Raw genomic sequence first — 13,741 nt, 5'->3', positions numbered from 1 at the left:
TGTGGAGCTTTGCCTAATCAGTTTGCAGAATACTTTGTTTTTTTGTAAAATTGAACACGTACGTTCTTACTCTCTGGTCATTCCTTTATTAGAAATACCTTAAAGGAGTGCGTGGGTGGCTCAGTTGATTAAGCATCCAACTCTTGATTTTGACTCAGGTCATGACCTCACACCTCGTGAGATCGATCCCCACATCGGGCTCCGTGCTGACAGCATGGAGTCTGCTTGGGATTCTCTCTCTCTCTGCCTCTCCCCTGCTTGTGCACATGCCCTCTCCCTCTATTACTCTCGCAAAATAAATAAAACAGTAAAAACAACACAAAAAAGAGAAATATACCTTAAATTTACTGTCATATTTATGTACTAGAAATATGCAGAAATGTTCATAGCAGTACTGAATGTAATAAAAATAATGGAAATAGAACAAAAAAGGAAAAAATCCCTTGGTAGACAAGTAAATGAGATGCGTATATGAAATAATTGTGGGAACATCATCTTAAGTGGAAAGCGGGTCACAGAAGACTGCACCCAGCATGGGAGGGTACCCAAGTAAACACAGTATTTAAGGATACATTTGTGTTTCAAAGATTGCGTAGTAATGATCAACACTGAGTTTCATGATACAGACCATCTGGGGTTTGAGGCCCAGGAGGACCACAATGGTAGATTCAAGGCTATCTGTAGGATTCTTTTTCTAAGGTTGTAAGTTCCCAAATGTTACTTTCATTATTGCAATTCATAACTTACGTAACAGGTAGACGTGTGATTATGACATATTAGATTTACATACTTAAAAAAGCGATAATATTTAGAGAGATTTGTGGGGACTAAGGTAATGGGGGAAACTATACTGTCACACATTATGCCCAGTAAATGTTAGCTGTTACTATCACTTTTCTCTCAGAGGCCTAAACGTTTCTGTCAGTAAAAACCACGTTCATACGCAGTTCTAACATACATTTATTTTTAAATTATGTTAGTACCACTGCTCTAAGAATTCTATTGGACCAATAAATATAAGTATATAAAATATCAATAAAAATATATGAAATAAACAATATTTTTAAATTAGTAAGTTTTATATATTAATGGTAAATAATAATACTAGCGAGTGTAGATTTCTGTTTCTAATAGTGCCCTATATCAGAACATTTTTATTTACTTTCTTTATAGAGTGTTTAGACCCTTATTGTTTTCATAATGTGAGCTGACAAACTCACTTTAGGACAGAAAGAAGCATGAACTCTTACCTGATCTCATTTGTATTATTAGGAATTATTGTTTTTATTTATTTTTTAAATTTTTTTATTTTTTTATTTTAGAGAAAAGGATAGAGAATGTTCATGTGTGAGCCGGGAAGGGGGGCGGGGAGAGAGACAGAGAGAGCGAGCACGCATGAGCGAGAGACAGACAGACAGTGAATCCCAAGCAGGTTCCACACTTAGCTTGGAGCCCAACGTAGGGTCCCGGGAGCCTGGGACCATGGCCTAAACTGAAATCAAGAGTTGGACGCTCAACCAACTGAGCCACCCTGGCACCCCAGGAATTATTTTTAATGTGTAGTTTCTTTAAAAAATTATTTTAAAGCTAATTGTCCATTGTTTGAGGATTGACTTCATGAAACCTGATACAAGATTGCATAAATCTGTAATAGCTTGCAGTGTGTAGCACTATGCTGAAAATAAGTGCAAGTGTGGGACACCCATACCTCCAGGAATGGCCACCCTTCCTGAAATTGTGGCATGTGTGCACTTCAAATACAAAGAGACGATTCACGTTTCAGTCGGAATAGTAAATGTCAGAAAACTTCTGTTTTTAAAATTTGGATGAAAAATATTTTAAGTTCTAATTCTTCCATCAGTCACTTCCTGCAGGTGATTGTCTTGCTGGTCTCCACTTTGGGTTCATTAATGTCACAAGTGAGGAAGGCTGGCCTACCACCCAGCGTCCAGGCTTCCGTAGTGGTGACTTTTACCTGGGGGATCATTTGCGATTCTTTGAAAGTTTCACTCGCCTGCTATCTAGAGCCCACTTGGTTAAAGTATTTATCCATTTAACTGTTTATGAAACCAACTCTGTTTCAGGCAACGTGTTCGGATATGAAGACACTTCAGACATAATCCCTGACCTGGAGAAGCTTTCAGCCTAGTGGGGAAGCAGGTAAGTGAACAAGTACAATGTCCTTTGCTAAGCACGATGGTGAACACTATTGCTGTGATGCCGTGAAGTCCGCTTATCTTCACGACACTTCGTGAGGTCAGTAGGGTGCCTGATCTTACTTCATTGTGTAGGTAAAAACACTGACAGGTCATCAGAGTCACATAGGCCCCAGTACTGTCACGTCACTGTCCTAACCCAGGGCCACTGGGTTTTGAGGACCGTGTACCTTCCACAGCTTGGTACTTGCTGCATCGATTTCCTAAACCTGAGCACCTGTGAGAGAAATGTTGTGCCTTTCTTTGAAAATCCTGTTGATTCTTTTCCTCGTAAGGATCTAAATGTGAAGTTTCGTACTTCAAGAAACATCCTGATGAAATGAGGAAGGAATGACGTTGATAGTCTTGGATGGATACTCGAGGGCTTATTAAAAAATTGTTACTTGTTATGTGCAAGACATTTCTGTAGCCAAATGTTTTAAATTGTCATCTTGAGCTAAGCTTCATGATCTCTTTTCAAAATGTAGCCAGGTCATCATCAAGAACAAAGTTGAGATATTACGTTAGTGTTAGAAATCCCTCTTGCACCAGCTGGGGGGAAAAAAGCCTCGTTAGGTGATTTTAACTCTCACTTTTGTGATGGTGCAATGGGCATTCTTCCTATTTTCCACTAGTGCTTTGTGTACTAGTCACAACAACAGAGCCATATTTTCAGAAGCACTTTAGTTAGCCAGAATTCTTAAAAAGAACTGCTAATCGCCCGAAACAATTTGCAATCATTAATTAGCAAAGAAAGATTACAGTAATGAAATTATCATGAAATTTAGAGAGCATGAAAAGCATTTCAAAAACATATTTTAGAAATTAATTTGAAGGATAGTGATGATTTCCTATTAAAACCTCGATTTGAGTATAATCTGTTCTGATGAGCCTCTGCTTTTGAGTCTGCATAGGAGAGATTTTTCAGGAGAGAATATTTCATTGAAACAGTTTTAACACTGAAATTTTCAAACCATCAGTCTCTTCTTCATTTTCTCACATCATTTGGTTACATTCGTAAATCATCTAAAATGTTAAGCTTAGGATATTAGGATCTAATGTGAAATAAATCACCACTGCAATACTTTTTCTAAAATTTCATGAGTTTGTACTGAAAGAAAGGACATGTGATACAGGAAAACCCAAATACCACCTTGCATTAGGTTGAGTAGAGTTTAAATAAAATATCAGGCCTCTCTGTTTCTTCCCCTACACTGACTAGGAAGGAAGTTAGGAACTTAACTAAAACGTCCTCGAGGTCCGTGAGGTGGGTAGAAACATGTGGCCAGGTCCGGGATGCTCAGTGGTGGCTCGCCTGTCGTGTTGCAGCTAAATTTTCCCTGTGTGGCTGTGACGTGTCCTTTCCCAGCCAGAGCATACAATGGGTGCGTTTCATCGAATGTCCTGCGTGCCAGACACAGAGATAGACCTGGGTGCCAATCGTGTCATCACGTCAGAGCACAGAACCTTGGAGACCACCTCCTGTGGCGGCTTTGTGTTTCGCATTCGGGAAGCTGGCTCCAGGAGGTGAGCTGTTGCAAAGCCCCTGACGCTGGAGAGGAGAAGTGGAGTGAGAGCCCGGGACGCTTGTAACTCCGAGCGTTTTCTCCTCTGCTCTCCTCCTTTCACTGGTGTTCTTTCTGTTCCACGTGGAGCAGATGGTCTGAAGAGACAATGCTTGTGAAAAAGGACAGACTCTGCGAATGTTTAATTCTGATTCTTCTGTCTCAAGTCCTCCACGTCTGTAATTGGATGCCCTAAGTGGATGTGCTTTGACCTGTTACTCTTGACGAGCTCCCTGGGGAATGTGCGTTCAGCCAAGCCCGTGTTCACTCATCAGGAGAAAACTAACAGGGATTAACACGCTCCCCACCGAAGTTGTCTCCTTCTTCCACCCCCACCCCCACCGCCTAATCTGATCTCACCATAACCAAACCCTCCAGGTCTACAAACGACTATTCCTTTAGGAAACAGACATGGGAACCAGAGGCAGACCCCAGACAGGGCCGTGGTCACGTCACAAAACTGTGAACAGACAATTTAGGCGAGATGCTTAAAGAGCCAGCGTGTAAAAGAGCATGTCTGCCAAGATAGAACGGCATCTTCTGCTGGGCCGCTTAACTCGCATCATCTCCCTCTGGGCCCTTCATCTCCCTCCGAAGTGCAAACCTCTGAGCAGCTTTGTCCTCTTGGGAGGTGTGTCATTCTCACTAGACTTCTGTTGAGCCCCTCGTATCGGTGTGAGCCTACACTCTGCCACTGCCAGGTACATGGGACCCTGCCCCCGGGGGACACGCTGAGCTGTAGACAGTTGTGCCCCAGAAATCAGCTCAGTTTTCGGCAGTCGCGGTGTAGTCAGAAAGCCGTAACAAATCTATCAGAAGCGTGATTTTTTAAGGACATTTTGTCTTTTACTTCAATGTACTCATCTCTAAACTTCATGTTCTGTTATTGGCCTACTTTTCAAGAAAACTAAGTAGCACTGTTTGGTCCAGCAATCATTTTTCTTAAATAATAATTTAATTCTGATTCTTCCCATTGCAAAGCTAATAACACACATTTCATGATGTGAAGTCCTTTTAAAGTATCAGCATGCAGAAAATGTTCTTTACCATTTTAATTAATGTGCCTGTCATATTCCAAATATTCTGAAATACTTTCAAGGGGTGTGAAGTATTAGGTACATAAATAAATAAAAATATTCATTGTTGCATTTCATTAGCACTCAGGCAATGAATAGAAAAGGAAATTTCCATAAATTGATGTATTGAATTTTCAACTCATTCACTGAACTCAACTCTTTGAAGCCTGTAATTTTCCATCTCGAGTATTCCCTTCATCAGATAATTTACTTCTTCCTTAATAAGGCTCAACATTGAGAACGGCAGCGACTAGTGAGGAAGGGACACGTGCCATGTGTGTCTGTGTGGAGTGACCTGTGTCCAAAGGAGGTGTTTTCTTTGTGGATTCATGGTAGAGGTTATGGCGTCACTGGTGTTCTGAGCGTGACGGGCGGGATGAAGCAGCCGCTCCTGGACGGCAGGTGCTTCTGGCGACAGCCGGGGGATGGGCAGAGGTTAGTGACCAGGTCCTGCTCTCACCCTCACCGTTACCCACAGCCGGGGGATGGGCAGAGGTTAATGACCAGGTCCTGCTCGCACCCTCCACTGCTGAGAGGACTCACCTCAGAGCAGGAAGGGTTCCCTTCCTGCCTCCTCCTCTCTCCCCCTTTCAGATTTTCCACCATGTCCTTGCGTTGGTAGAAATGAAGGAGAGAGCCAGCTGGCTGGGAGCCTGGAGCCCTGACTGCACACCTGCAGGGTGGAGGGAAGAGGGTTGCGTCAGGCCTGTGAAGGGTTAGGACAGTGACGGGCTCGGAGATTGTGACCCATGTCCTAGAGGGAGCTTGTATGTGGATATCCACCTCGCCATTGTTTCCAGTCGTTACATGCTGGATGCACTTACACGCTCCACAAGATGATGGGGAAATACGGAAAAAAAAAAAAAAAAAGCCTCGTGTCAAGTGGATAGATGTAACAATATAAAGTAGAAAAAACTGGAATTGCTAAAGAATGTGCGAAGTGAGTTCACTTAGGTAAGGTCACAAAACACAGGTCACCCTGCACAGTGGTTTACGGAACAAGTAACAGATAGCGATGGGGGTTACTTGTAGGAAACATGGTGATGGATAGAATTTAGGAAAAATTCAGAGGGGTTTCACCTGTACCTACTATTTGTTTCTTAAAAAAAATATAAACGGGCCAAACATAGCAAAATGTTGTGGTTTATTATAGATGAATGGCCAGTGCATTAATGCTTATTTTGTTATTGTCTATTGGTCAATATTTGAGTTATCCCGTAGTTTTAAAAAAGACATACAAAGAAGTCCGGTGCTCCTTTTCACGACTCCTCGGTGGTTCCAGTGTGGGCACGGGCACCCGCCTCTTAGCCCTGGTGGTCGGCTCTGTTCCCGGCTCTGAGTGTCCTTGCAGGGACAGGACAGGGAGATGTCCAGTGCCTCCCACGGGAAGGCCCTCAGGGATGCTCCCTTTGTATTGGTGATAACGTTTGGCCCACCTACAGTACACGGTTGTTAAATACATGAAAACCAGTGATCTTAGGCAACTGGCAGCCTATTTTTCTAATTTTTCATATGAACTTTGTATTTCACAAATGCTTTGAAATATACTGGTTTCAGTTTTTATGGGTAAGAAAACTGTGGCTGAGATAAATGAAAGTTGCTTAGGGTCACCTGTTTGTGTCAGTACAAGATACACCTCCCTGCGTCCTTTTGCCTGTGATGCTCTACCACCCACGGTCAGGGAGGGGTGTCAAAGGCCTCCCTAACCAGCGTAGACAGTGCAGACTAATGTGCGGGGACAGAGACCCTTGTGCAAACGTTCAGACTCGTCATAGACCTGTCGTCCCCGTGTACTTGTTAGAACATCACCTGTCATTCTTCACAGCATCACAGTTTGAGGTATCAATTCTCTCTTTATCTTCACACTCAGGAGAGCAGTCGGCTTGCTCTTAGTTCGTCCTGAGCAACATACTTGCTACGTACTGTCCTAGTTGGCTGGCAGTATTTTAACAAGGGTCTTGACAAAATAGTCCATCAAAAAGGAAAAAAAAAAAAAAACCCACAAAACAACAAACACAAGACTGATAACCATTTAAGGACTGTTTGCAAGATTTAGGCATCCTTACAGAAGAACAGATTTGGGGGAATGGTGAAGTTGTTTTTGTTTTAGTTTTTGGTCAAATTCTCAAGCTGTCAGGTTAAAGAAGATTCGGGCATAGTCTTTGTGGCTTCTAGAGCAAAATGAAGACTGCTGATGGTTGTTACGGAGAAACAGCTTCTCTCAAAGTCATGAACTTGCTAACAATTAGAATGGACATTGGTTTCTTGTGTCTGATAAATGTGTTGGGATTTCCAGGTACAGGATCGTGACACCAGCATGCACACCTAGCTGGCCTCTTCCCTTCCTTTCCGGTCGAAATGCTCTGTTTTCTCTGGACGGATTGCCTTGGCTAAAGTCTCTCATGAAACGTCTACAAAATGGCAGCTTACGAGACATCTTTGTCTCCCGATTTTAGCAGAAGTTCTGTCTGTGTCTGCATTAAGGAAATCTGTTTTTATTTTTACTCGGGAATGGGCGATGAATTTGTTCAGTGTCCTTTGACTGTGGTAATCATACTGTTTTTATTTATTATTTATTTTTTTGAGGGGGGGCAGAAGTAGAGGGGGAGAGTGAGAGTGAGAGAGAGAGATTGATTTTTAAGCAGGCCCCCTGCTCAGTGCAGAGCCTGACACGGGGCTCAGTCTCATGACTGTGGGATGATGACCTGGAGTGAAATGAACAGTCGGGTGCTCAACCCACTGACCACCCAGGTGCCCCACAACATGGACTTTTAAATCTTCTGTTTCAGGGTGATTTTCCTTGTCGTTGTTTCTGACGGTTGACTCTTTTCCATTGATTTTTACGAAGTTGCTACCCATTTATCTTTTTCAGGGACTTTTTAGAGGAAACACCTTTGTGGTGTAATTACTTGACTGGATTTTTTTTTGTTTCTGACTCATCTGCTCTATTACTTTTCTATTTTATCTTTATTTTTTATTTCATGCTTGCTTTCCTTTCAAAAAGATGTAACTGGTTTTTTAATTTTTATTCCTAATTTCTCTTGATTTGAGTATTTAAAATCATGCATTTAAAATTATGAATCTTGTATATCACTGCTTTAATTGTATTCCATAGATTATGATTTATGTATTATCTTTATCATTTTCTAGCAAGGCTGCATCTAACTTTTTATCCCTTCATTAACTCAAGCTAATACACACACATGCATAGCATATATACACGCGTGTAAATTTCTAGGAAAGATGCTGTCTTGGGTTTTTGTTTCTCTCTTTGAATGAAATTTCTATAAATTTTCATTTATGATAGTTATGAGGCTTTTCATAACCCAAATGTTAAATTTTTAAAATATTTAGTATGGATTTGAAATGTATACTTTATCATAAGGATGCAAAGTTTGATAGATGTTCATAATATCTCTTCCGCTTATTACATGCTTTAGGACTTCTGTATGTTTTTGCGGTGTCTGTGTGCCATGTCATGGACGGAGTGGCATGCTGACTATAACTATTGGTGCCATTCTAGATATTTTTCCTTGCACCTCTTGCAATTTCTGCTCTTAAAAAGTTGTATTTTGGTTGATAGATATTGCTAATTGTTCAGCCTGTATGCAAATTGTGGTTTTTAGCATTATAGAATGTCTTATTTTTGGGGGGTAAATGTCTTTGGCTTGGGTTCTAAACTTTTAGCAAACAAAATCGTAACACAGATTCTTTCAGAAGAAAGGTTCTATAAATCAACTTTATAGAGGTATATAATTTACTAGCTATAAAATACATACATTTAAAATTTATATTTTGATTTGTTCTGTTGAATTTATATACTTGATAAGCACCACCACAAACAAGATCTAGAACATTTAGATCATTACCCCCCAAATTCCCTTTTCCCCTTGAGTTGTTTTCTGCCCCAGGTGACCACTACTAATCTGCTTCTGGTCATTTACCGATCAGTTTTGCCATTTCTAGAATTTTATATAAATGGAATAATATGCTGTATAATTATTTGAGGCTGCCTTTTTTTAGTGAAAATGATATTTTTGAGATTCATTAAAAATGTTGCAGGTGTTAGTGGGGTCTCCTCCCCATTAATAACTCAGCAGTATTTCATTGTATGGAAGTATTCTAATTTGTTTATCTGCTTACCTGTTGATGGATATTTGGGTTATTTCCGGTGTTTAATTACTAAGGATAAAAGTCCTATGGATATTCATATGTATCTTCATTTCTTTTGGTTAACAATTAAGAGTGAAATTCCCAAATTATATAGCGTTTTTTTTTCTTTATAAGAAACTGCTGACCTTTTTTCCAGTGTGATTGAAAGATTTTACATTTTTTCCAAAGTTAAAAAAAAAAAAATCACCATGACTTCATGTCCATATCAACACCTGTTACCGTCACACTTTTAAGTTTCAGCCATTTTAATAGGTGTGTATTAGTATCACACTGTGATCTTAATTTTCATTTTCCCATTGACCTATGATGTCAACCAGTTTTTATGTGTTTATCGGACATTAATATATCTTTAATGAAATACTGTTGAAATCTTTCTTCGTCTTTTATTAGGTTGCTTGTCTTCTTGTGAATAATTTATTAATATGCTAGATTAAATCTTTTGGTATAAGTATGTATATATAAAGAGAGAGCAAGAGAGAGCTTAGAAGTTTATAAGTATGTAAGAGAGAAAATTTTCTCTCCATCTCTGAACTACCTTTTCATTTTTATCACAGTATCTCATAAAGAATAAACATTTTGGGTTTTGACTTGGGCAACTCAGCATGGCACCTTCAGCTTCTGGGTATCAACTCTACTTAGTGTTTCTTTTAAAACCACAAACTTGCCACCCTTTCCCTTGCCGAAGGCAACTTCTACCTGATTCTCTTCTCTGCTGCGATCTCGTGAGCTTCCTCTCTTGTTTTTGGGCTTTTATAGCCTCCATTACATTACATTATCACAGTAAACTCTGTCTCAGTTACACTGGATGCATGCACTGTGGGTGATAGCAATATTTGAATTGCTTTTGTTTACACAGCACACACACACACAAAGTTTAGGAATTAAAAGTCAGGTTGCCTCAATTATTACACCACCTTTCAAAATTTGAATTACAACTAAAAATTTAGTAGCATGTTGATAGTCACAGGGAGATTATGTCATTTGTTATTACCCCTATTTCTATAAGATAGGCAGAGAATTAATTTTAGCTTCACTATATAGACAAAGAAGAAGAAACTCCACATTTTTTTATTTCATATTCCCATGGTTGTAAAGTGAAAATGCAGAGCCAGGAATTCATGATATACTCTTCCCAGTCTACTGTGTTGATTCTCGATAGCTGTTTTCCCTTTGAACAACTCTAACCTGTGTTAATGGAACCAAGAGAATGATATTGTAAATAGAGAAGGATTGTCTGTACTGGAACATGGCTCAGAAGTACCAGGTAGAAAGACAGAATCAAAGCAAGAGAATTAAATGTGCCAGTGAGTGAGTGACTGAGAGTGTGTGTGTGTGTGTGTGTGTGTGTGTGTGTGTGTGTGTGTGTGTGTGTGTGTGTGTTTGTGTGTGGTGGGAAGGAAGGAGGAGATAATTGTGTGGGGATTAAGAGGTAGAGAGAAGATTTGATTGGTCAATTAGATTTCACAGTCTCAACAGTGTTTTCTAATTCATAAACTTTATGCTTTTATTTACTAAGCCAAAAAAGCATAATAGCTTTAGTACAGTGGTATCAGTGACCAGTGCACCAATTGTTGTGAGCATTCCTTTTTCATATTAAGGAATCATTATCCTAAGTGAAACTTTGCTAAGGGGCTTACCTGACTTTTATTTTCTGAAAGTGGTTTAAAGAGAAAGAAGAAATACAGAAGATGTTTTTAATTTTATAGAACCATTGAGATACATTTATTCCTCCAGATGTATTCGTGTAGACTATGAAGACTGATGAGAGAAAGTGGGGGTGAGAATCACAGCAGAGGAATTCTTTCTCTGATTCTGCCCGTCTGTTGGTATGTGGCCACCCCTTACATAGAAATGTTTACATTTGTGGCCACTTAGCTCCTGACGCTGATTTACAGTTAGAGTCTAACAGAGTGGATTTTCCCTTGCCTAACTGTGATACAGAGACACATATAGATGTCGCGGGAGATGGATGATTGCGCACAGTCGTTCTGATCAGGTCGGGGTGCTTGGTGTCTCTGTTCAGTGGCCTTCACACACAGGTCTGCCCACATGCTCTCAGGAGCAACTGAAAACCGGCATAAAACATTACCCCACCCCCCTCTCAAATTCAGTTTATGCGGTAATATTGCTGGTCAGTTTTACTAGTGGTTCACTTAAGAAAGCAGGGGTTCTTAAATAAAAGATTTTGTGATGGGATTAAGGAGATGAAGCTGATTTTACTTAATTCAAAAATGGGGGGGAGCTCTGCGTATGTGTAGGGAAAGGATGTAGAGAGGAGGAAAGGGACTTTATGAGAGGGGAAGACTGTTCTGACGATTAAGGGGATGTTGCAAATATTAGCAAGATACAAATTGACTGTTTTTAATTACACATCCATTTTATTTTTTTATTTTTATTTTTATTTTTTTTCAACGTTTATTTATTTTTGGGACAGAGAGAGACAGAGCATGAACGGGGGAGGGGCAGAGAGAGAGGGAGACACAGAATCGGAAGCAGGCTCCAGGCTCTGAGCCATCAGCCCAGAGCCTGACGCGGGGCTCGAACTCCCGGACCGCGAGATCGTGACCTGGCTGAAGTCGGACGCTCAACCGACTGCGCCACCCAGGCGCCCCATAAATCCATTTTAGATGATTCCAACTTTGTAAGGTGGTTTATCATAAAATTAAATGCAGGCATCTATTAAAGGACTGTTTCTTACGTTTTCACTCATATGTGCAAGGCTCAGAAGACTGAGGGGAAGAGGAAAAAATAGTTACACACAGAGAGGGAGGGAGGCAAACCTTAAGAGACTCTTAAATACAGAGAACACAGTGAGGGTAGATGGGGGTGGGGGAGGGGAAAAGTGGGGGATGGGCATTGAGGAGGGCACTTGTTGGGACAAGCACTGCGTGTTGTATGGAAGTGATGAACCACGGGAATCTACCCCCAAAACCAAGAGCCCCCTGGACCCACTATATGTTAGTCAGCTTGATAATTATGTTAAAATACAAAAATAAAAATTTGTGTATATATATTTTTACATTAAAAGAAGGACTATTTCTTAAAGTCTTCTTTCTACCACCAAGTCACAGAACCAAACAAACTCTGCCTCCAGTTATTTAGACCTTTGAGGTATAATGATTTCATACGTTTCGTTTTACGGAACCCTTACCTAGGGAAAGGGGAAAAATAACAAACATGCATTCCTAGAGAATAAGCAGTCACTACACAAGCATTTAACCCTGACGTGATGATGTGACTCTGAAAAGCCGCGGATGAAGGTAACGAGTAACTTTTTGGAAACTCGTAAGTCTAGCATTAAGAAATCTTTTCAATTCCAGATCTGTTTACTCCCCTGAAAGTATCCAAGCTGAATTCTTTTTTATTTCAGCATCTAAGCTGTCTAGGGCAAGATCATTGCTACCAGTGATCTCTGTTTGTTGACTGTTGCCTTAACAACGAGTCTTTCATTGTTACATTGCAGTTTTAGAAAAGGTCTCTCCTTTTCTGTTTCTCCTTTTGAACCGCTTCAAGCGTGTGATATTTAATGAAGTACGGAGAGCCTTCTCCTCCTGTATCTGCGCCCTGAGAATCCCGGTCCACCCGACCACATGACTGCGAACAAGAACATGACTCAGCAGTTTGTCGTCACGGAGGTTCATGCCCACGGTGGCTGGTTTTGTGTTCACCTACACAGCTCCCTGCTCAGGTTAGCACACCCAGAGGGGAGAAGTGAGCCCTTGTGGTTTAATTGATTCTCTGTCACACAACATTTCAATTTAGAGAATCATGGAGAAAGCTACGCACACAAAATGCCCATATTTAGGTCTTGTTTATTTAAATTATTTGTGTAAACTGATCATGGGAAGTAGCTGATTCTGTTTTGTGCCGAGCAGATGTAACTTCAGAGAAAATAATAATTTAATCTTCCAGATTTTTGCAGTCAGAACGAGGCTGTGTCGTGGGAATAGCTGAAATCAGATCAGCCGTGGCCAGAACCAAACGTACACGAGGAACGTAGGCACTGTTTTGCTGATAAAGGTTTTAGCAGAGGAGTAGAAAATAAGTTCTGGCTTAGGTTAATACAAAATAGATCGAATGATCAGGGACCATAGTGGTTTCCTCCCTACCTGCTTCCTTGTGGGTTTTCTCTGTGAGGGTGTCTGGCAGGTAGGCAGGGGGTGTGGCGGGTAGGGGGTCAGGTAGGTGCCCAGGACTGAGAGAAGATGGGGCAACCCTGCCAGGCTGCATTTTACGGCATCCTGTCGGGTCTGCCGTTTGAGTGGGCCTGTCCAGGCAGAGCTTGCCTAGGCTTCATCATCAGAGAATTAAAGAAAGGTGACCTTGTTGAAAGAGAAATGCCTGGTAGAAAGTCAGTTTTCGCTTTATGTCAGCCTATTTGCAAACTTCATAAACCTTGTGCGGGAAGAGCGTTGCAAGGGCAGCTGGGTCTGAACGTGCGTTGCGGTGCTTCAAGACTCGGAGACCGTTTGGCCACAAAAGTTTGGAAAATTAAGAAATGGAAGCAGTGTTTTTTTTCTTAGGAATGGTTCAGAGAAATGCCCAAATTGCCATTTCTGTAAAGAAGTAGTCTTAGCAGAAAATTTTATTTTTAAGTCTTGTTTGTTTTAAATGAGAAAAAGCCGAGCATATGCATTCATGTGGCATCTTTATTTCCAGAACTTTTAAATCTACCAATAGAATTAGAAATAGTGCACATTGAAAACACCATCGCAGAGTGTTTTTACCCTGC

At 40.7% G+C, this 13,741-nt stretch overlaps 1 long non-coding RNA gene across 1 annotated transcript in view; it reads left to right on the top strand.

The window, feature by feature from the left end:
• The window catches only part of LOC147577003 (uncharacterized), a 352,858-nt gene that overhangs the window by 32,010 nt on the left and 307,107 nt on the right, over positions 1-13,741 (top strand). Inside the window, exon 2 of the long non-coding RNA XR_015240602.1 lies at positions 2,085-2,160. This is a non-coding gene — a long non-coding RNA (uncharacterized LOC147577003). The remainder of the gene's footprint in view (positions 1-2,084; positions 2,161-13,741) is intronic.

Source organism: Puma concolor, chromosome D1 (assembly GCF_028749965.1).
Source record: "Puma concolor isolate L17-30 chromosome D1, mPumCon1.1.hap2, whole genome shotgun sequence".
NCBI lineage: Eukaryota > Metazoa > Chordata > Mammalia > Carnivora > Felidae > Puma > Puma concolor.
Note: the sequence above shows the minus strand (reverse complement) of the source record. Positions and strands in the feature narration are given on the sequence as shown.